This window comes from Bos grunniens, chromosome 22, assembly GCF_055505025.1.
Source record: "Bos grunniens cultivar Pamir isolate PY7600 chromosome 22, Bosgru_T2T1.0, whole genome shotgun sequence".
Lineage (NCBI taxonomy): Eukaryota > Metazoa > Chordata > Mammalia > Artiodactyla > Bovidae > Bos > Bos grunniens.
Genome location: NC_141186.1, coordinates 37030130 through 37055168, shown reverse-complemented (window position 1 = coordinate 37055168; position 25039 = coordinate 37030130). Strand labels below are relative to the sequence as shown.

At 38.6% G+C, this 25039-nt stretch overlaps 2 long non-coding RNA genes across 28 annotated transcripts in view; one reads left to right on the top strand and one right to left on the bottom strand.

Annotated features, from left to right (window-relative positions):
* The window catches only part of LOC147348296 (uncharacterized), a 46405-nt gene extending 39422 nt beyond the window's left edge, over positions 1-6983 (bottom strand). The window contains exon 1 of the long non-coding RNA XR_015151418.1: positions 6896-6983. This is a non-coding gene — a long non-coding RNA (uncharacterized LOC147348296). The remainder of the gene's footprint in view (positions 1-6895) is intronic.
* The window catches only part of LOC147348293 (uncharacterized), a 360187-nt gene that overhangs the window by 95097 nt on the left and 240051 nt on the right, over positions 1-25039 (top strand). For 2 of the 27 annotated variants that reach the window (XR_015151387.1, XR_015151378.1), the window contains one exon: positions 803-4022. The exons of the other annotated variants lie outside the window; for them this stretch is intronic. This is a non-coding gene — a long non-coding RNA (uncharacterized LOC147348293). Of the gene's footprint in view, positions 1-802; positions 4023-25039 lie in introns of those variants that run through there. 27 annotated transcript variants of the gene reach the window in all.

Sequence of the window (25039 nt, the reverse complement as noted above, 5' to 3'; positions counted from 1 at the left end):
TCCTGGCCCATCCGTTCTGGGAGGACCTGGTCCTTTCTCACTCAGGCTACCTCTCCCACAATGCATTGTAGGAAGGAGTATGGGAAATGGAAGGCTTAAGAGGCCATATTCCCAGTTGGCTTGTGCAACCCCCTCAGCCTCCAGACAGAAATGTGAGTGGCGGTAATTGGATAAACAGTTTAATTTAATAGTAACAGAAGAACTGGGCCTAATACAAGGAATCTCATTGTCCTTTTTTTCTCAAAGTGACTTTCCTTGCTATGCACTGTGATGCAGCAAGGCCATTGGAAATGCAGAGAAACACAAGAGATTGATTTTGCCTGGCAAGAAGGTCAGACTGCAAGAAGCAATTTTAATAGTTATTCTATCAAAGAGATGTAAGGAAAAAAAGAGAGATAGATCAGAACTGGGTAGGGGAGGTCTGAGGGAGAAAGAAGGGAAAGAATATGTGTTTCCTGTTTGTTTTTGGAAGTGAGATATATCTTTACAAAATAATTAATAGCTATCTCTTAATTTCAACCTGAATTAGGTAATTCCTTAATATACATTGGGCTTTATTTCCTCTTTATTAAAAAAAAAAATCTTGATAAGAGACATATTTTTTACTCCCTTTATTTGTAAAGTTACTAAATATTTTCCAAACTTAAATTTATGAAAATTCCTTCTTTAAGACTTTTAAAATCCTCATCTCCCTAAACAGAGACCTTGAAAACCTAAACTTCTAATTCCAGGCAGGAATTTGTAGCAAAGCCTGGTGTAACAGGTAAATTGAACCTTCCTGTCTCTTTTCTCTCTCTCTTAGGTATGAGCCAGACCTTGCATTCAGCTCTCTGGTTCTGATAATTCTTATTCATTATTCAGTCATAACAAAGGTACCAGCCAGTATGGATTTGAATCCTCACCTGAAAAGATCAACAGAAGATGGTCCAGTTCTAAGAAATGGGTATCCAGAGGGGATGGAATCACAATCGGCTGCTGACCTGGCCAAGATTTGTTATTCACTAAGCTGAGACATTACTTTGCCAACAAAGTCAAGGCTATGGTTTTTCCAGTGGTCATGTATGGATGTGACGGTTGGACTGTGAAGAAAGCTGAGCGCTGAAGAATTGATGCTTTTGAACTGTGGTGTTGGAGAAGACTCTTGAGAGTCCCTTGGACTGCCAGGAGATCCAACCAGTCCATTCTGAAGGAGATCAGCCCTGGGATTTCTTTGGAAGGGATGATGGAAACTCCAGTACTTTGGCCACCTCATGCGAAGAGTTGACTCATTGGAAAAGACTCTGATGCTGGGAGGGATTGGGGGCAGGAGGAAAAGGGGATGACAGAGGATGAGATGACTGGATGGCGTCACCAACTTGATGGACGTGAGTCTGAGTGAACTCCGGGAGTTGGTGATGGACAGGGAGGCCTGGCGTGATGCGATTCATGGGGTCGCAAAGAGTTGGACACGACTGAGCGACTGAACTGAACTGAACTGAAGCTGTTTTTACCACACTGCTGGCAGTACTATAGCCCTAGCAGACACTGAGAGATGGAAGGCATTTTCAAGATACTTCTTAATTATATGCTCAGAAGTTGGTGAGCAGTGGCAGGAATACCATATTCAACAGTAAAAGTCCTTTGGAGATGATTCTGGAATATACCACCTAGAAGCTTTGACTTTGCCATTTAGACTTCACTTAAGAAACTTGCATTTCCTGCACTGTTTCATTCATTAAGCCACTGGAGGTGTAGGGAAACAATTCAGGTAACAACAAAATAGCCCAGAGAAAATTTATGCATGTATGAACCAATTTCAACCCTTGACTGAGACACCTTGTCTATACCCTTTTCCCTCAACTTTCCTTCTGCTCCTCTTTTTCTACACAACATGGGGTCAGGAGGGTTCTTAGGAGAAGAATGAATGAATGCTATTTGCTGTTTGCTATGGAATGAAACAAAGGCTTCATTGTTGAACAGACTTAAGAACTCAAGTTCTGAAGTGACATGTGCAGACGTGCAACTCCCCATTCCTTTGTGTACAATCTCACTGAACATTGGGCAAGCGATTTCCCCTTTCTGAGCCTCAGTTTTATCACCTATAGCATGATGAGGGTGGTAGTCCTGACTTGACAGTGTTGAGATGATTCCATCACGTAAGGGTCAGCTCTATGCCTGGGCATTGTAGTTCTAGTCTGAAAATCAAATAACTTGCACACAATGATACTTGTTATAAGGTGAGCATGTTATAGAGCTGTGGGCACTGTTCTGTCACCAACATCACCAAGTTGCTCCATCCATCCCCCCATCAGACACGTGTGAATCACTTCTTATGTCTAAGTCATGGTGAATGGCAGCAGATGGGAGGCAAATGATGAGTGGTTGGTAGGCTGTGAGTGGAGAGAACAAGTAGTAGACTGTGGCCTGAGTTTTAATTCAGTAAATATTTACTCAACTCAAAGCACACACCAGGTATTATAATTGTGTGTAAAACGTCATGGAAGACATATATGATTACTGCCCCCAAGGACAGAATTCTTATAATTAGGATTTAGGACAGATTTTAAAGTGTAGGAAGGATATTCTGGTATAGAAAGAAAAGCCAGGAGAAAACCAGGGAGATGCAGATGCAAGTGCAGGCATATACTTTACATTCAGTTAGACATCAAGCCTGGCTCTTAAACTGTCTCCTCTGTCATCTCTGCATAGTGAAGTGCCACCTAGTATCCACCTTTCATGTTCCATCCTCTGAGAGTCTTTCAGTATCATCGAAGGCAGATAGAAGGGCTCTCTCTCTTCTCTAAGTTAATACACTGTCAGTATAAGTATAAGGTTCCTATGGCACTTACTATGAACTACTTTGATTATTTAGATTGGCTGTCCATGCTGATCAAATTTCACTTGAAAATGTCTGTCATGACTCAGTGCTTCTTGAATCATGGCAGCCACACAGTTGAACCGAAAAATCAAAAGCGGCATTCGCCTACCCAGACTACCATGGGCTTACAAACACAGCTGTATATAAATTATGAAATCAAAAACTATTTACCTTTTCTTCCCAACACATTACTGCTACATTATTTCGATGGAGACTCAACAAGGGAAATTCAACAGGACACCAGGAGGTGCAGCTGTGTTTCTAAATGCCGCACAATGCTTGAATAATCCAGAGTTTACATTAAATACCTCTCAGTATTAACAAGATGCAGGATAAATTGTTTGCTGACAAAGCCTATGCCTTTGGATAGGATGAACTCTTCTCGGTAGCTTACATTTTTACACTGGCAAAGCAAGCCATCACAGCCAACACCCTTGGCGGCCTGGAGACTGTTTATCTTTCTAAGAAGCCAGGTACAACCAGGCAGCTGAAACTGTTCAAATACAGTCCAGAAACAGGCCAAGTGTTTCATTTCTGCCATAGGGATCAGAATCTTGGTTCTCAATTTGCAAACACTAAGGGTGTTTGTTTTCATCTTCTTTACTTAGAAGACAAATGTAGTTTACTCTTTCAAGAGGATCTTTTAAGGCCATTTATTTCCTTTGTGGCGAAGGCAATGGCAACCCATTTCAGTGCTCTTGCCTGGAAAATCCCATGGACGGAGGAGCCTGGTGGGCTGTGGTCCATGGGGTCGCTTCCAGTCAAGCATGACTGAACGACTTCACTTTCACTTTTCACTTTCCTGCGTTGGAGAAGGAAATGGCTATCTACTCCAGTGTTCTTGCTTGGAGAATCCCAGGGATGGAGGAGCTTCCCTCTCTGGGGTCACACAGAGTCAGACACGACTGAAGTGACTTAGCAGCAGCATTTCCTTTGACTTTGAATAGAAGTTGCAGAGAAGGACCAGTAATGTTTAAAAACTGGGTTCCTTTTGTGAGTAAGTGGGCTTAAGACCATGTGCTAATATTATGAGGCATTCAAGGGAATTCCCAGGTTCTCATCTAGGAGCTGAGCTAGGTTGGCAGAGGCTGGTCGTGTTTGATGAAGAAAGATCATCTCAGTGGATTTACTTCTGTGTCCAGATAAACTGATGTGTCCAGCAAAATTGTTGTGATCTTTCATGGACTTTACTCGCACAGACTTGGATGTACCATTAACTAATTTAGAGACAGCTAAAAAAACTAGATAGGCAGTATAATATTTAATTCTCCTGGGTCTTTATTTTGTTTTTTTCCCATTTGACTTAGCAAGATAAAGGCAAAAGATTTCCGAATGTATGCCCCATCTCTTAAGCTACCCTGGTGGCATTTACATACAACTGAAAAATGCTATAAATCCTTCTTAATCTTTTAGCTGGTGAATTGCTAGAAGAAGCTGGAATACTTTATTTTGGCCTGGTCCCAGCTCCATTTAAAATGCCAGACACAGCAGGGCTGAATTTGTTCATGTTCACTTGAGGACAGGGAGGCAGAGGAAGTTGTGTAAGGGAGTTGGAAATAGATGTGGTGAGGGGGTAGAACCTGGGGGAGGGCCACAGCAAATTCCTAACAAAAGGTAGTTTATTTGTTCCACCAAATATGCCTTTCAAGAAAAGGCCATTTCTAACCTGCAGCAAGTTAACAACTGAATGGAGATTGCAAAGATAGGGAATTGTTTTGCGTTTCCAATTCATTGAACTTGGAGCATCTGATCTTACCGTTAAATTCACCAAGGAAAAAGTAACCCACCTCTCCAAAGTGAAGATAACTGAAGGAGGAAAAAAAAAAAAGATGATAAAGGTTGTATTCAAAAAGGAGTAATACAATGCAGAAGAAAGAAATTGGGTTTTATCTCATGTCATATATAAACATCAAATCAAAATGGATGGAGAGGTTAAATGTAAGACCAGAAAAACTCCTTGATATTGGTCTGAGCAACGATTTTTTGGGGAAGGGTGTGCTACATAGCACAGGCAATAAAAAAAAATAGACAAATTGGCTGCATCAAATTAAAAAGCTTCTGAACAGCCAAGGAAACAATTAACAGAGTGAGGAGATAACCTATAGATGGGAGAACATATTTGCCAACCACACATATGAAGGACAGGGAAGCCTGGTATGCTGCAGTTCATGGGGTCACAAAGAGTCAGATGCGACTTAGAGACTGAACAATATCACCACCATATAATAAGGGGTTAATATCCAAAATACAAAGGGAACTCAAACAACTCAACAGCAAGAAAATAACCTGATTTTAAAAATGGACAAATGACCTGAATAGACATTTTTTACAAGAAGGCAAATAAATGGTCAATAGATATATGAAAGGTGTGGAACATCACTAATCATCAGGAAAATCCAAATCAACACCGAAATGAGATGTCACATCACACCTGTAAAAATGGCTATTATCAAAAAGACACAAGATAACCACTGTTTTTGACGATGTAGAGAAAAGGGAATCCTTGTATATCACTGGTAGGGATGTACATGGTACAGCTGCTACAGAAACCAGTATGGTGATATCCCCTCAAATTATAAACAGAACCATCATATGACCCAGCAAATTCACACTTTATGAAGTCAGTATATCAAAGAGATACTACACCCGTGTTCACTGCCGCATTATTCACAACAGCCAAGACACGGAAACAACACGCATACACATCCATTACGGAATAGTACACAACCACGAACAAGATGGAAACCCTGCCACTTGGACCTGGATGACAATATGCTAAGGGAAATAAGCCAGACACAGAAACGAAATTTCAGTATGGTCTCACTTATACATGGACTCAAAAACAAGGTCAAAATCATAGAAGCAGAGAGCAGAACAATGGTTACTAGCAGCTGGGAGGGGTAGGGAAAATGGGGAGATGTTGGTCAAAGAGTATAAATTTGTTAATTGTGCCAGATGAGTAAGTCTAGAAATATAATATAAAAGAATGATGACCATACCTAATAATACTGTACTGAACTATGGTAATATGTTGAGAGAATAGATTCAGTACACTCACCTCACTCAGAAAAGTGATAACTGTGATGGGAAGATACATTAATTATCTCAACTATAGTAATGATTTCACAATATATTTGTATATTAGATTATATTGTACACTTGAAATATTTACAATTTTTCTTTAAAAAATTAAAAATAATTAAAGGGAGTAAGATGGGATATGGAGAACCTTTAAGTGATATTCATATATGTGTGTGTGTATATATATATATATTTAAATATACATGTACATTTTTTAAAGACCTACATTTAAATCTTTGGTGTGCTACCAACTAGCTTTTAAGTGACTACAAGTCACTACTTTGACCTTGAGTGACTCTCCTTGAATTTCATTTTCCATAACTGTAATTGTGCCAACTGCACAGAGTTGTTGTGAGGTTGCAATTAAATACTATGGGTACCATGCCTGCTATATTCTATGCACCTATCAATAAAAAGCTTTAAAAATTATATTAGGCATGTTAATATCATGGATGACAAACAGGTTTAATTTCTAACTAATTTTTAGTTATGACTGCCTAGAATATGTTTAGCATGACTGTGACTAGGCTTGGCAGAGTAGGGTGATTGATTATTGATGTCTGCTACTGGCACCAAATGAGGGATGTATTTGCCATCCAGAATCCAGTGAAAAGGTCACAGAATGTCAGAAGACCTGGTCTTTCAGCCTCCAATTAGCTGGGTAACGTGGGAACATCTTTTATTCCCTCTGGCCCTCATTTTCTCTAATGTAAAATGAATGAGCAGAACTTTATGATCTCTTAGGTCTTTCTGAGTCTGAATATTCTGATTCTAACCTAGAAAATATTATTACTGCTTCACAGGTTTGGAATGTTAATAAGATTCTTAAAAATGCTTTGCATTAAGTACATTTACATATGAGAAGTTGTTCTATGGCTCTGTTTTGAAGAATATTCACCATCACCTATGTAAGAGTTTGTGGTCTGTAAGTGAAGTAACATTTGAATCTTTTCTTACCTGTTGTGTGCTCTTATTTTCACCAAAATCTCTCTTGGCCTCAATTTAGTCACCTGAAAAATGAAAGAAAAATTATTTCTGTACCCTCCTGATCCTCTGAGATGTTGAGCCAATGAATAAGGACATGTTTCATCAGTACTTTGAACTTGTTAGAAGGCAGACCTTATGTAACTCTAAAGGACAAGTATTTATGTAAAAATGTTCTCTTGATGTGATGCACATTAATATCCATTTGCTATACTATGACTTTATTACAACAGAGTAACACTTTCAAAAGGAAAAGGACGTTGGTTTAGAAAACCCAGACTTCATCATTTTCCCTTTGAGTTTCCCTTTCCCTCAGTGTAAATCCTACAGTCTCCAAAGTTAAAAACACAATCAAAGCTTAAAGATGCTTGGTGTTGAAGCAATCTGCATGGTAAAAGTGGCCTCCATAGGAGTATATATACACTTGCTACTTCAATAAACATAAAACCAACTCACTGTTGAAAATGTGCAAAAGTCAGTCAACATTATCTTGAAATATCTAGGTGCCATAAATATTAATAGTTATGACAACTGACGCTAGTGCAAGATTCTGTTCCTGTGGACAAAACCACAACATGAAAGATAGCCCATCATTCCTCAAAGCCAACTTTCCTAACAATGACTGAATCGATGAAAGGAAAAAAAAGATGCCCTGACTTTCCCTTTAGACTTACTTCTAGAACAGAGAAGACATGCCTAGCTAGGTAAACAGAACAAATGTACTTCCTCTTGATCAATATGAATCAAGAACTTTAGCACGGAAATATAAGAAAACAATTTCCACCACTTATTTTATCCAAATGTATTTCTTTCTTTGCCTCTTCATGGTAGATTCTGAGCAGTAATGATGAGAATGACTGAAATGACTACTGCAACAAGTTTTGAGAAAAGACTTTTGTCTGTTTCATTTGAGATGTCAATATGACAGATTCAAGAGAACAAGGCAAGTAAAACAAATGTGTATATGAAGATTTTTAAAGAACATGTCCAATAAACTGATCTAGTACTCTTTGACAGACTGCTCTCCATTCCTCCCCCAGCCCATCCTTTGAGGTTATCAAAAGAGGCCAGAGTGTGGAGAGTGAGACTGTGTGAACAGATTGACAAAGAGGCTTTTTGGGTGAGAGTTCCTGCATCTTGTGCGACTCTTCATCTTGTTTGTGGTTTTCTTTTGTTTTTGGAGGAAGGGAAGGCATTCTACCATCTAACCCAGAGTCAAGAAACTACAATCTGCAAGTCAGATCTAGTCTACTGCTTGGTTTGGTACAGTCATGAGTTCATAATGGCTTTTATATTTGTCAAATGTAAAATGTGCTGGGGAATTATAAATAATTTGTGACCAATGAAAGTTCATTGTAACTCAAATTTCAGTGTCCATAAGTAAAATGCTACTGAAGACACCCACCCAATATTTAAATAACATTGCCTATGGCTGCTTTGGCACTACAATAATGGAGGGTTCATCTTTATAGAAGTTTGCAGACCTCTGGTTTTACCAGAAGTCTGCTGGAGGGAGGTTTCATGACACAGTTGAAGAACTTGAAATGTGTCCCCTGTGTTTGAGAGATTTAGATGACTGATGTCTGATTTAGGGCTGAATCAACAAACAAAAAGGTCTGAATCCCAACAAAAATGGCCTGTAGCCCAGGGACTGCCTCCTTCCAGGGAAACCAAAGGCCAGAGAAGGGTCGCCCAGCTGCTCTGGTACAAGCTCTGGGAGAAGGCTGCTGTGCTGCATGTTGGGGAATGGACGCATGAGCATTTCCTAAGGGTAAGATCTGGGACATGTGAGAGAGCACTGGTGTGGAAGTGCTACCTTTTTGGCTGCCTGGGAAGAACAAGAGGAAGAAGCAGAGTTGGATGTGCTCCCCTGGAGGCCTAACAGTTAAGGACACATTCACAAGGGACCATCTGAAAGAGCCATTGCTTTACTTTTTTGCCAGTGCTGAAGTTGCCTGGCCAAATACCAGCCTTTCTATCCTGCTCTGAGACAGAAGTTAACAAAGAGAAGGTGACAGGGAAGGCAAGAGGTGACAAAAGCTAGTCATTCCCTATCCATTCTCTGCAGCTTTAAGATTACCTTCACTAATCTGAATTAAGTTTAAAGAGATAGTGGAAATGGAGAGCTATGTTTTATTAATGGTGGGAGCCATGCATATCCAATCTTCCATTTACAGGATTTAACTGATCAGTTCCAATATACCAGGACTCTATAGCATACTGTCATTTATTATGACAACTCTATGAGACTGATATTAATATACCCATTTTATGGGTGAAGAAATCAAGGTTCAGAGTTTGAATGATATACCCAAGGTCTCATGCCATTGAGTGGCAGAGCCAGGATTTAGTCTATTGGATGTTCAAATGCATCCTCTTTTCATTGTACCTTGGGGAATTTTATCTTAGAAATTATAGTTTTGATGCTATATTTGTATCCAGAGCCCATAGTGTGCATTATGTACTATTGCTGTGAAGAAATAAACATTCAGTCAAGTTAACTTAAGAGACAGGAGTGTATTTCAGTGTTCACTAAAGCACTAGTTACACTAGCCAAGACATGGAAGCAACCTGAGTGTCCACAGACAGATGAATGGATAAAGAAGATGTGGTATACATATACAATGGGATATTACTCAGCCATAAAAAAGAATGCAATAATGCCATTTGCAGCAACATGGATCGACCTAGAGATTATCATACTAAGTGTAGTAAGTCAGAGAGAGAAAGACAAATATCATATGATATCACTTATCTGTGGAATCTAAAAAAATGATACAATGAATGGATAAATTAGGAGTTTGGGATTAACATATGCACACACACTGCTATACATAAAACAGATCAACAACAATGACCTACTGTAGAGCACAGGGACTATATTCAATATCTTCTAATAACATATAATGGAAAAGAATCTGATAAAAGATATATATATATATGTATATGTATGTGTGTGTGTGTGTGTGTGTGTATATATATATATATATATATATATATACATACACACACCCAGGTGGCTTAGTGGTAAAGAATCTGCCTGCCAATGCAGGAGATGCAGGTTTGATCCCTGGGTCAGGAAGATACCCTGGAGGGGAAATGGCAACCCACTCTAATATTCTTGCCTGGAAAATCCCATGAACAAAGGACTCTGGCAGGCTACTGTCCATGGGATCACAAAGAATCAGATATGTATTTTATGTATATATATATATATCTGAATCACTTTGCTATATACTTGAAACTAACACAACACTGTAAATCAAATACACTTCAATTTTTAAAAATTTAGAGAGAGATAGTGGTTTATTACCAGAGTATACATTGCCCTAAGTTACACAGCAGAGGAAAGCAAACTCTGGAAGATCTGAACCTCTGTGTGGAATTGCCCCAGTGTAATAAGAAGCATGTGGTAGTGGGGCAGTTTATAATCATCCAAACAATTTTACACATTCCTTAAATGAATCCTTGCAACAGCCTAGGGAAGCAGGCAAGGACACTTTGGTCCTTATTTTTCATGTAAGTAAATGCAGGCTCAGATATTCAGAAACAGTCATAATTAAATCTGTTGAATTAAATAAATGAATCTGCCCCACTTCTGTCATGTGTATATGTTGATAGCTAGTCACTGGCCTATGATTGTTTCAATTTTAGTTGAGAGTATGAATCATGGAGCTCCCAAGTCTGTACCCATTATTTCCCAGCATAAGACCTTGTATATAATGAACAGCCTATAGATGGTAGTGGAGAGACTTAGTTATCTTTTAACAGAAGAGTCTTTTTCTAAGCAAATATTTTATATTAAGTAGCATCTCCGCTGCTGCTAAGTCGCTTCAGTCGTGTCCGACTCTGTGCGACCCCATAGACGGCAGCCCACCAGGCTCCACCGTCCCTGGGATTCTCCAGGCAAGAACACTGGAGTGGGTTGCCATTTCCTTCTCCAATGCAGGAAAGTGAAAAGTGAGAGTGAAATTGCTCAGTCGTGACTCTTAGCGACCCCACGGACTGCAGCCTACCCAGGCTCCTCCATCCGTGGGATTTTCCAGGCAAGAGCACTGGAGTGGGGTGCCATTGCCTCCTCCCAAGTAGCATCTCGAAGGGACTCAAAGCAGTTAAAGTGTTTATTTTCTTTAGGGATCAGGCCTTGGGTGAAAAAGACCAGGATCTCAATTCTGTTGCCTTCACCTGCTTAATTGTTTCCAAGAAGTGAACGGACATGGTTTTCAATCCTACTCTATTTCTTGGTCATCTGACTTGCACAAGTTAGTGTCTTTATCTGAAAAATGGGCCTAAGGATACTCTTATCTGGCTATACTTTGAGAACTAAATGAGTAAAACTACCTGGTTTGACAGTAGGTACTTGATAAAGATTAACATTTTTATTTAAAGTGGCCAGCTAATAGTTTGATTTCCTAAGACTCACTTTGACATCCTCAGATCCAAAGTACAAAACTTAGTTCACAGGGAAGGAACCAGGTTCTGCCACTCAGTCCAGGCAAAAGGTGGCAAGTTCTGAGAGCATATGGATATATCATTCGCAGAATTCTTAGAACTGTTTGGAGCAATAGCTGAGAACAAGAGACAGTCCGCAAAACAGGCTAAACCAATGAGTGTCCTGGGGGGACAGAAGGAGCTATGTTTTCAGATCCTTATCTAAACCTGGAATTGGCAGCTTTATTTTTAAATTTCCAATCTTATCTTTTCAACTACATCTTTATTTAAAATATAACCTGTCATTTACTCAGGCTCAAATTTAACCATTTTTGCTTACTCTCATTTGAAGCTGATGATGACTTTTGAAGGATTAAAGGATCCTCTTATAGAGAATAATGCTGGGGGGCAGGTAGAGATTTTTAAAAAGATATTATCTGGACACATTGTCTCCCAATAAGTTGAGCTCATTAGATAAATGAGATTCCACTAAAGCATGATTTTCTAATTCATCGACTAATTAATCATGTGTGCAATGACTGAAACAAAGTGATTTTACTCTATAGATACAGTAAATAACTACTTTGTAAGTGAAAAACACAATTTTTTTCCAAACAAATGAGCCTCTCCCTTGGAGATGCCCTGGATTAAATATTCTGCTTTAATCCAAAATTTCTTGATGTCATCAGGTTCTTCAGTGTAAATTTAGTGTAAGTTGGACATTTAGTGTTTTATTTTCTCTTTCTTTCTTGCTGCCCATCACTCTGGCAGAACTATATTAGCATCCCTATTGGAGTACATAGTTCCCATTTTGCAATCTTTTCCTTTTCTTGCTTTTCTGACTGGACAGTGTGCTCCTTGAAGTGGGGAATCTATTTTTGTCCTATTCACACTGGTTTATCTAGCACATAGTAGGTAAGCAATACATGTCCTTTGCAATGGAGTTGAGCAGCTTAGGTATATCCTGATAAGAAAGGCCAATCTTGCCAACCATTGAGGAGCAACAAATTAGGTGAGTAGGAAAGGGAAGTGAGTGATATCATTTTACACGTGGTTAGTCTGGGTATAGAGTACCGCATCTGGGAAATACACTTTTCACTAACTGCAGGTATGTGAGCTTCTCTAACTAGGTAGCTCAATAAGAATCCTTCACACTGATATTTATTTGGTCATAGATTCCCTTTATTTTCTTTAATGTCACATTCTGCCTTGAGTGTTTCATGCCATAAAACACATGGTCAGGGAGCCTGTGATGAAGCCTCTGCTTCCTCAAGTTGTTCCATCTTTTCCTATTGTTGTTGTGGTCCCACGTCTCCAGCAGTAACTGAAGCATCCAGCATCCACTGATTATGAAATACTTACAGCCCGCAGGCTGCAAGGCAGGCATTCACTTCAAGTCCAAACAAACAGAAATAGAGCTTCTCTCCTCTGGGCATTGGTCTTCACAATAACGGCAGCGTGTTACTCTCATGGTAATCCCAATCTAAACAACCGATATTTAAAATGACAGTTTGCTGAAGACCTCATGTGGTTCTTCCTGAATGCTTCAGTTCTATACTCCCTTTCGTTTTGTGTCACCAATGCTGTTCCTTTTCAAGAGCTGGCTTGGGAGATGGTTTGGATTTGATCCTGCTGGCCTAAGACTGCATACTTGGCTGCCTGGGACTTCCTGGCTCTGCTGATGATACTATACAGCAGGAGCAGAGAAGGAGTCTTAGTAAATCAGACACCCTCTGCTTAGCCAATTCACAGATATCATTGGGAACACACACACACACACACAATATTACACATATAATGTAACCCATATGCCTATGTCTTTTGTCTACTTATCTACTGTTTTCTGCATATCACAATTCCAGGGACTGTCTTTTACCTTGTGGTTTGATTTGCAGCCCCTGGAGTTGTGTAGTTCACATCCTGTACAATTGTACACAGCAGCTTTGACTGACTTTATCTAATATTCATTGAACACTTATTATATTCTAGACACTATGCCAAGCCCTTTATATAAATGATTCCCCAATTTTCATAACAGATTTATGAAGGGAACTGAGGTTCAGAAGTGACCTTAAGGAATTTAGACAAAAGTAACATTTCAAGGAAAAAGTAGAGCTGCAATAAGTGAAGATTATTTTTCAAGGAAAAAGTAGAGCTGCAATGATTGAAAACTACTACTAAGTGTGGTCTACTTGTAGTCCTCAACTGCAGGACATTTCTTTCTAGGGAGGCATAACAGAACCTCCCTTCTGTGAGCAGGATGATGGAATGGATGAGAAGGTTAATAAAAGCATAGTCAATGCTGGAGTTTAATAACTGGAAACTAAAAAGCAACTTACAAATTCTATAATACAACTGAGGGAAAGTAAAGCTTGACAAATGTTGCCATGTGGTCATCTACAGAAGGTAGGGTCTCAATTCTGGGCTTCAGTGACTCTGAATGGTGAGAAGCAGGAAGAAGTGAGGCTCTCCCCACCTCCCCTGACCAACCAAGGCTCTGTTTCAGGAACTCTGCGGGTTGATGTGGGATACTTAGGTTTATCAAAGGGGATGGGTTGTAAAAGGTTAATAAACTCCCATCTAATGAAACCAATAAATACCAAATTTCTACTACTTTGAAGTTATGTTGACCCAGAAAAAGCTAAAAGTTGTGTTTTCATTCTACTATTCTGATTCAATGTACTGAATAAAGACTCTATCTTCCACTTTCCCTCCATGAAGTTCTGGCTGGGTAAAGCTGGACACTGCACAGAATACACACATTCCCTGTGATCACTGTGAAAATCAGACCTTAAAACTAAAGAATTTATGGTACTATAAGCAAAATAATCACTGCAAGGCCAAACAAAGATTAGAAAAGAGGTATCTGAACTGAAAACAGCAATAAAATGCTTTACAATACATGGCTATCTAAGAATCTTTCTCCAAAATTGGGAGATTCAGTTTAGTTCAGTTCAGTTCTATCACTCAGTCGTGTCCGACTCTCTGCGACACCATGAACCACAGCACGCCAGGCCTCCCTGTCCATCACCAACTCCTGCAGTCCACCCAAACCCATGTCCATCGAGTCCGTGATGCCATCCAACCATCTCATCCTCTGTCATCCCCTTCTTCTCCTGCCTTCAATCTTTTCCAGCATCAGGGTCTTTTCAAATGAGTTGGCTCTTCACATCATGTGGCCAAAGTATTGGAGTTTCAGCTTCAACATCAGTGCTTCCAATGAACACCCAGGACTGATCTCTTTTACGATGGACTGGTTGGATCACCTTGAAGTCCAAGGCACTCTCAAGAGTCTTCTCCAACACTACAGTTCAAAAGCATCAATTCTTCAGCACTCAGGTTTCTTCACAGTCCATCTCTCACATCCATACATGACTACTGCAAAAACCATAGCCTTGACTAGATGGACCTTTGTTGACAAAGGAATGTCTCTGCTTTTTAATATGCTGTCTAGGTTGGTCGTAACTTTCCTTCCAAGGAGTAAGCATCTTTTAATTTCATGGCTGCAATCACCATCTGCAGTGATTTCTGAGCCCAGAAAAATAAAGTCTGACACTGTTTCCACTGTTTCCCCATCTATTTGCCATGAAGTGATGGGACTGGATGCCATGATCTTCATTTTCTGAATGTTGAGCTTTAGGCCAACTTTTTCACTCTCCTCTTTCACTTTCATCAAGAGGCTCTTTAGTTCTTCTTCACTTTCTGCCATATGGGTGGTGTCATCTGCATATCTGAGGTTATTGATATTTCTCCCGGCAATCTTGATTCCAGCTTGTGCTTCCTCCAGCCCAGCGTTTCTCATGATGTACTCTGCATATATGTTAAATAAACAGGGTGACAATATACAGCCTTGATATACTCCCTTGCCAATTTGGAACCAGTCTGTTGTTCCATGTCCAGTTCTAACTGCTGCTTTCCGACCTGCATACAGATTTCTGAAGAGGCAGGTCAGGTGGTCTGGTATTCCCATCTCTTTCAGAATTTTCCAGTTTATTGTGAAACAACACAGTTAACTGTGTTGTACTTGTCTCTTTTTAAAGGCCAAATAACATTCCATTGTACATATATATATATATATATATATATATATATATATGTATCACACTGGGTTTGTCCATTTCTGCTAATGGACATTTGGCTTCTTTTCACCTTTTGGCTATTGTGTATAGTGCTGCCATGAACTTCTATGTATAGGTACTTGTTTGAGTATTTTTTCAATTCTTTTGAAAAGAACTGAAGGTATACACTCCAAGGTATACATCTTGGAGTGGGACTGCTAGGTCATAAAGAAATTCTATATTTAACTTTTTTTTTTTTTAACTTTACAATATTGTATTGCTTCTGCCATATATCGAAATGAATCTGCCACAGGCATACATGTGTTCCCCATCCTGAACCCTCCTCCCTCCTCCCTCCCCAAACCATCCCTCTGGGTCGTCCCAGTGCACCAGCCCCAAGCATCCAGTACCGTGCATCAAATCTGGACTGGCGACTCGTTTCATATATGATATTATACATATTTCAATGCCATTCTCCAAAATCATCCCACCCTCTCCCTCTCCCACAGAGTCCAAAAGACTGTTCTATACATCAGTGTCTCTTTTGCTGTCTTGCATTCAGGGTCATCGTTACCATCTTTCTAAATTCCATATATATGCGTTAGTATACTGTATTGGAGTTTTTCTTTCTGGCTTACTTCACTCTGTATAATAGGCTCCAGTTTCATCCACCTCATTAGAACTGATTCAAATGTATTCTTTTTAATGGCTGAGTAATACTCCATTGTCTATATGTACCACAGCTTTCTTATCCATTCATCTGCTGACGGACATCTAGGTTGCTTCCATGTCCTGGCTATTATAAACGGGGCTGTGATGAACACTGGGGTACACGTGTCTCTTTCCCTTCTGGTTTCCTCAGTGTGTATGCCCAGCAGTGGGATTGCTGGATCATAAGGCAGTTCTATTTCCAGTTTTTTAAGGAATCTCCACACTGTTCTCCATAGTCGCTGTACTAGTTTGCATTCCCACCAACAGTGTAAGAGGGTTCCCTTTTCTCCACATCCTCTCCAGCATTTATTACTTGTAGACTTTTGGATCGCAGCCATTCTGACTGGCGTGAAATGGTACCTCATAGTGGTTTTGATTTGCATTTCTCTGATAACGAGTGATGTTGAGCATCTTTTCATGTGTTTGTTAGCCATCTGTATGTCTTCTTTGGAGAAGTGTCTAGTTCTTTGGCCCATTTTTTGATTAGGTCATTTATTTTTCTGGAATTCTATATTTACCTTTTTAAGGAATTGTCAAACTGTTTTCCAAACTGGCTAAACCTCTTTATGTTCCCACCAGCAATGTATGAGGGTTTCGATTTCTCCATATTTTTCTGAAAATTGTTATCTTTTATATTTTTCATTACAGCCATCACAGTGGGTATGAAGTAATACCTCACTGTTAATTTTGTTTTCCCTCATGACTAACAATGTGGAGCATCCTTTTATGTGCCTGTTGGCCATTTTTACTTCTTTGGATAAAGGTCTGGACAAATCCTTTACCTATTTTTAAATAAGTTTTAAAAAATCTTTTTGTTGTTCAGCTTAAGAGTTCTTTATCAGTTCAGTTCAGTCACTCAGTCGTGTCCAACTCTTTGCGACCCCATGAATCACGGCACGCCAGGCCTCCCTGTCCATCACCAACTCCCGGAGTTCACCCAGACTCACGTCCATTGAGTCAATGATGCCATCCAGCCATCTCATCCTCTGTCGTCCCCTTCTCCTCCTGCCCACAATCCCTCCCAGCATCAGAATCTTTTCCAGTGAGTCAACTCTTCGCATGAGGTGGCCAAAGTACTGGAGTTTCAGCTTTAGCATCATTGCTTCCAAAGCAATCCCAGGGCTGATCTCCTTCAGAATGGACTGGCTGGATCTCCTTGCAGTCCAAGGGACTCTCCAGAGTCTTCTCCAACACCACAGTTCAAAAGCATCAATTCTTCGGTGCTCAGCCTCCTTCACAGTCCAACTCTCACATCCATACATGACCACAGGAAAAACCATAGCCTTGACTAGACGAACCTTTGTTGGCAAAGTAATGTCTCTGCTTCTGAATATGCTATCTAGGTTGGTCATAACTTTCCTTCCAAGGAGTAAGCGTCTTTTAATTTCATGGCTGCAGTCACCATCTGCAGTGATTTTGGAGCCCAAAACAATAAAGTCTGACACTGTTTCCACTGTTTCCCCATCTATTTCCCATGAAGTGATGGGAATGGATGCCATGATCTTCGTTTTTTGAATGTTGAGCTTTAAGCCAACTTTTTCACTCTCCACTTTCACTTTCATCAAGAGGCTTTTTAGTTCTTCACTTTCTGCCATAAGGGTGGTGTCATCTGCATGTCTGAGGTTACTGATATTTCTCCCAGCAATCTTGATTCCGGCTTGTGTTTCTTTCAGTCCAGCGTTTCTCATGATGTACTCTGCATAGAAGTTAAATAAACAGGGTGACAATATACAGCCTTGACGAACTCCTTTTCCTATTTGGAACCAGTCTGTTGTTCCATGTCCAGTTCTAACTGTTGCTTCCTGACCTGAATACAAATTTCTCAAGAGGCAGATCAGGTGGTCTGGTATTCCCATCTCTTTCAGAATTTCCCACAGTTTATTGTGATACACACAGTTGAGTTCTTTATAGACCCCTACAAAATATATGATTTGCAATTACTTTATTCCATTCTGTGGGTTGCTTTTTCTCTTTCTTGATAATGTCCTTTGATGAACAAAAGCTTTTAATTTTATGAAAGTCAAGTTTCTCTACTATTTCTCTCATTGCTCAGTCATGTACGAGCCCATGTGTCAAATTAAAGTTCATGGAGATTTAGTCCTATGTCGTCTTCTACGAATTTTGTAACTTTAGCTTTTATGTTTATGTCACTGATGCATTTTGAGTACATGGTGTGAGGTAGGCATCCAACTCCACTCTGTGACAAATGAGTATCTAATACATCTACCATTTTGAAGAAAGGAAACATAATATTATGAACATAGTTAAAAAGTAAATTCTCAAGAGGAGTCTAAGGAGACATGATAACTAAATATAATATGGTACCTAGATGAGATCAGGTACCATATTACAAAAGATGGTACATATTACAATTACATACTATGCAAGGCAATCTACAGATTCAGTGCAATCCCTATCAAATTACCAATGGTATTTTTCACAGAACTAGACCAAAAAAATCTTAAAATCTGTATGGAGACACAAAAGACTCCAAATACCCAAAGCAATTTTGAGAAAGAAAACTAGAGCTGGAGGATTCAGGCTCCCTGACTTCAGCTGATACCACAAAGCTATAGTCATCAATCATTATGGTACTGGCACAAAAAAATGGAAATACAGATCAAGGGAATAGGACAGAAAGTCTAAAAATGAATCCACACACCTAGGGTTAATTAATCTATGGCATGGAGGCAAGATCCACACAATGTTGGAAAGACAATTTCTTCAACAAACGGTGTGGGGAAACTAGGCAGATACATGTAAAAATATGAAATTATATCATTCTTTAACACCATACACAAAAATAAGCTCAAAATTGTTTAAAGACCTAAATGTGAGACTGGACATTATAAATCTCCTAGAGGAAAACATAGGCAGAAAACTTTCTGACATAAATTGTACCAATATCTTTTTCAGTCTGTTTTTCAGAAAAAAGGAAATAAAAACAAAAATAAACAAATTGAACCTACTGAAATTTAAAAGTGTTTGCACACCAAAGGAAACAATAAACAGAACAAAAATACAACCCACAGATTGGGAGAAAATATTTGCAAATGATGTGACCAACAAGGGATTAGTCTTTAAAATTTATAAACAGCTCATGAAGCTTACCATCATCAAAACAACCCGATTGGGCAGAAGACCTACATTTCTCCAAAGACGATATACAGATGGCCAAAAGGCACATGAAAAGATGCTCAGCATTGATAATTACTATAGAAATGAAAACCAAAACTATAATGAGATACCATGTCGTATCAGTCAAAATGGCTATCATCAAAAAAATTCACAAACAATAAATGCTAGAGAGGGTGTGGAGAGAAGGGAACCCTTTTGCACTACTGGTGGGAATATAAATTGGTATAGCCACTATGGACAATAGTATGGAAGTTCCTTTAAAAACTAAAAATAGAGCTACCATATGACCCTGCAATTCCACTCCTGGAAATATACCCAGAGGAAAACATGGTCTGAAAGGATACATGTACTCTACTCTTTGACATATGAATATCTAATACCTCAACCATTTTGAAAAAAGAAAACATAATATTATGAATATAGTAGAAAGTAAATTCCCAAGAGAAGTCCAAGGAGACATGACAACTAAACATAATATAGTACCTGGATGAGATCCTGTGACAGAAAATAGACACTAGTTCAAAACTAAGGAAACCAGAGTGAAGCATAAATTTTAGTTATCAATAATGCATCAGTCTTGATTTACTAATTGTGACAAATGTACCATATTAAAATAAGAAGCTAATATTAGGGCAAACTGGGTGTGGGGTTTATGGGAACTCTTTGTGCTAGTTTTATAATTTTTCTATAAATCTAAAACTCTTCTAAAATAATTTAAAAGTTATTATAAAAAGGTTAAGTGATTGTATTAAAAACAACTGCAATATCTAGGATAAACCTCATGAAAGATGTGCAGGATCTCTACACGGAAAACTATTACACACTGCTGAGAGAAATTTAAAGAGAGCTGGTGAGCTATATCATGCTCATGGACTGGTAGATTCAGTATTGTTAAGATGTCAATGCTGTCACACTTGTTAATGATTTAATGACATCCTAATCAATGATCTAAAAAAGGAATAAAGTTGGAAGAGTTGCACTATCTGATTTTAAGCCTATTATAAAGCTCCAATAATCATAACAATACAATACTAACAAAAGTAACACAATCTGGGAAAAAACTAACATACCTATGGTAAACTTAATTTTGGGAGAAGTTTCAAGGTAATTTGGAGAAGGCAATGGCACCCCGCTCCAGTACTCTTGCCTGGAAAATCCCATGGGTGGAGGAGCCTGGTGGGCTGCAGTCCATGGGGTCGCTAAGAGTCGGACACGACTGAGTGACTTCACTTTCACTTTTCACTTTCATGCATTGGAGAAGGAAATGGCAACCCACTCCAGTGTTCTTGCCTGGAGAATCCTAGGGACTGGGGAGCTGGTGGGCTGCTGTCTATAGGGTCGCACAGAGTCGGACACGTTCAAGGTAATTATATGGGAAAGTAAAATTGTTTTCATTAAATATGGTGGGAACACTGGACAGTCATATTAAAAATAAATTATGTCTACCTCAAGCCATAAACCAGAATTCATAGATCTTTAAGCCTAAAGGTAAGCCAAAACTACAGTATTTTTAGAATAAAATACAGGATAAAATTTTTGTCACTTTAGAGTAGGAAAAGATTTCTTAGACTAAATGTAAATCAAAAAGTGATACACTGGGCGTTATTGAAATTAAAACTTTTTGCTCTTCAAAGGACACCATTAGGAAAATGAAAAGGCAAACTACATATTAGAGGAAAATATTATTAACACATGCCTCTGACAGAGGCCTTATATCCAGAATATATAATCCAGAATATAGTCAGTCCTTTTAAACTCAGTAATAAGATGACAATTCAATCAAAAAACATAATGAAGACCTGGAAAGGTACTTTCTAAAAGAAGATATATAGCTAATAAATACATGACAAAATACTTAACATCATATTAGCCTTCAGGGGAATGCACATTAAGACAAATGAGATACCACTGGACAGCAATAAAATGGCTAAAGTTAAAGTTTCTAACAACTGCAAGTATTGGTAAGGATATGGAGCAACTGGAACTCTTATACACTGCAGACAGTTGTGTAAATGGTACCTCTTTTGGGGAAAACACTTTGGCAGCTTTTTTTAAACGTTAAACACTCTATGACTCAGCAATTTCATTCCTAGGCATTTACCTAAGAGAAATTATGACTTAGGTCCACAAAAAAATCTGGACAAGAATATTACAACTGCCTTATTTGTAATAGGCAACAACTGGAAACAATTTAAAAGTCCATCATTTAAATTAGATGATGATTAAATTAATTAATTAAATTAATCATTTAAATTAGATGAGTGGATAAACAGTCTGTGGTATATTTATGCTGCTGCTGCTATGTCGCTTCAGTCATGTCCAAGTTTGTGCGACCCCATAGATGGCAGCCCACCAGGCTCCCCCATCCCTGGGATTCTCCAGGCAAGAACACTGGAGTGGGTTGCCATTTCCTTCTCCAATTCATGAAAGTGAAAAGTGAAAGTGAAGTCACTCAGTCGTGTCCGACTCTTCTCGACCCCATGGACTGCATTGCACGAGGCTCCTCTGTCCATAGGATTTTCCAGGCAAGAGTGCTGGAGTGGGGTGCCATTGCCTTCTCCAGGTATATTTATGTAGTGTTATATTAAAAGGTATATTATAGGGACTTCCCTTGTTGTCTAGTGGCTCTTTGTTCCCAGTGCAGGGGGCCTGGGTGCCATGCCTGGTCAGGGAACTAAATCTCACATGCTTCAACTAAAGATCCTCAGTGCCCCAACTAAGACCTGGCCCAGTCAAATAAATAATAAATATTAAAAAATAAAAGGTATATTATAAAATATAAAATGGTATGTTTATAACATATGAAAAACATATATGATAGACATATATTTATTCATATGGAAATAAATGAAATTGGATCTTTACTTAACTCCACATACAAACATGAAATGCTCATGGATTAAGACAAAAGTTAACAAAAAAATTTTTAATTATTAGAGAAAAATATAGAAGAATATCTTTATAATACTGATACAGGGAAAGAGTTTCTAAATAAGATAAAACGCTCAAAAAAGAAAAGACTGGTGAATATGATTACATTAAAAATACTTAAGTTCATCAAAACAAATTAAGAATAAAAGAACTGTAACTAGAGCGAAAGAATTTAAAATACAAGAATAAAAATCTATATGATAATACAATTTCTACAGATCAATAAAAAATGAATAAATAGTAACATGCATAAATGAAAATACCCAGTGGCTGATAAGCTTATTAAAAAATGTTCAACTCTTTTGAAATAAAGAAAACACAAATTAAAATCCAGTAACATAATCAGTGCTCCTTCTGGCAATAGCATACTAACAAATTTTAGAAAAATTCTCTAAGAGTAACTAGACAAACTGAATATTTTTTTAAAAATCTTTAAAACATTGACACAGAAGGAATTTTCAATTCTAGGATTGGAGAGAGAGTGAAAATCCAAGGAAAGAAGCTTGAAATCTGAATTATGTTTCTCGTGAACAAATTTGCTGATATAAAATGAACACTTTAGAGTTTCAAACTATTTCTACAGTTTTTCAAAGTCAATTCTCAGCACAAAAAACTATCAAAACACACAAAAAGATGAGATGACTAATCAGATCAGATCAGATCAGTTGTGCAGTCATGTCCAACTCTTTGCGACCCCATGAATCAAAGCAAGCCAGGCCTCCCTGTCCATCACCAACTCCCGGAGTTCACTCAGACTCACATCTATTGAGTCAGTGATGCCATCCAGCCATCTCATCCTCTGTCGTCCCCTTCTCCTCTTGCCCCCAATCCCTCCCAGCATCAGAGTCTTTTCCAATGAGTCAACTCTTCGCATGAGGTGGCCAAAGTACTGGAGTTTCAGCTTTAGCATCATTCCTTCCAAAGCAATCCCAGGGCTGATCTCCTTCAGAATGGACTGGTTGGATCTCCTTGCAGTCCAAGGGACTCTCAAGAGTCTTCTCCAACACCACAGTTCAAAAGCATCAATTCTTCGGCGCTCAGCCGTCTTCACAGTCCAACTCTCACATCCATACATGACCACTGGAAAAACCATAGCCTTGACTAGACGAGCCTTTGTTGGCAAAGGAATGTCTCTGCTTTTCAATATGCTATCTAGGTTGGTCATAACTTTCCTTCCAAGGAGTAAGCGTCTTTTAATTTCATGGCTGCAGTCACCATCTGCAGTGATTTTGGAGCCCAGAAAAATAAAGTCTGACACTGTTTCCACTGTTTCCCCATCTATTTCCCATGAAGAGATGGGACCAGATGCCATGATCTTCGTTTTCTGAATGTTGAGCTTTTCTGAATTAGTTGAGATGACTAATAACCAAGGGCAAATAATAAGTATTAAAAATAGACTCACATAGGATATCCAGATATTCAGACATGGATATTAAAATAATCAGGATGAATAGGTAAAAATATTAATCAATGAAATACAATGGTAAAACAATGGGATCAAGTGGTAACTGGAGAATGGAAAAAGTGTAACAACTGAAATTAAGAACACAATCAATGGGATTAATAGAAGTTAGACACAGGTGAAAAGAGAATTAGGGTAGGGGGAGATAGATCACAACAATGAAGAGGTGTTATTTCCCAATATGATTTTGAGGCTAGCATACCCTTTAATACCAAAGGCTGACAATCATGTTCCAAGAAAGTAAACTTTTACATGAAAACAGATTTTAAAAATTCCAAGCAAAGTATCAGAATACTGAATTTAGCAATATTCAAAAAGGATACTACACTACAAAAATGCTGAATTTATTCTAGGAATGCATGCTTGGGTTAACATTCAAAAATTAATCAATACAAATCAACATATCATAGCATGAAGGAGAAAATGCATATAATTAACTCAGTAGCTGCATGAAAAGCACTTGAAGTCTATATGCTTTCATCACAAACTATAGCAAACCAGTAATGAAAGGAAACTTCGTTATTCCAATAAATCATTTGTCAAAACTTACAATAATATATTTAAGTGAAATACTGACTTTTACCTCAGACCGAGAATAAGACAAATGTGCCTATTATTACCTCTTCTATTTTTTAAATTTATTTTTAATATAAATTTACTTATTTTAATTGGAGGTTAATTACTTTACAATATTGTATTGGTTTTGCCATACATCAACATGAATCCGCCACGGGTGTACACGTGCTCCCCTTCCTGAACACCCCTCCCTCCTCCCTTCCCATACCATCCCTCTGGGTCATCTCAGTGCACCAGCCCCAAGCATCCAGTATCATGCACCGAACTTGGACTGGCGATTCGTTTCATATATGATATTATACATGTTTCAATGCCATTCTCCCAAATCATCCCACCCTCGCCCTCTCCCACAGAGTCCCAAAGACTGTTCTATACATCCGTGTCTCTTTTGCTGTCTCGCATACAGGGTTATCGTTACCATCTTTCTAAATTCCATATATATGTGTTAGTATACTGTACTGGTGTTTTTCTTCTGGCTTACTTCACTCTGTATAATAGGCTCCAGTTTCATCCACCTCATTAGAACTGATTCAAATGTATTCTTTTTAATGGCTGAGTAATACTCCATTGTCTATATGTACCACAGCTTTCTCATCCATTCATCTGCTGACAGACATCTAGGTTGCTTCCATGTCCTGGCTATTATAAACAGTGCTGCAATGAACATTGGGGTACACGTGTCTCTTTCAATTCTGGTTTCCTCAGTGCCCAGCAGTGGGATTTACCTCTTCTATTTAATGACATACAATTGGTCTTATCCTTTATTCCTATCCTTCAGGAATACTCTTATATATAGTTTTTCAAATCAAC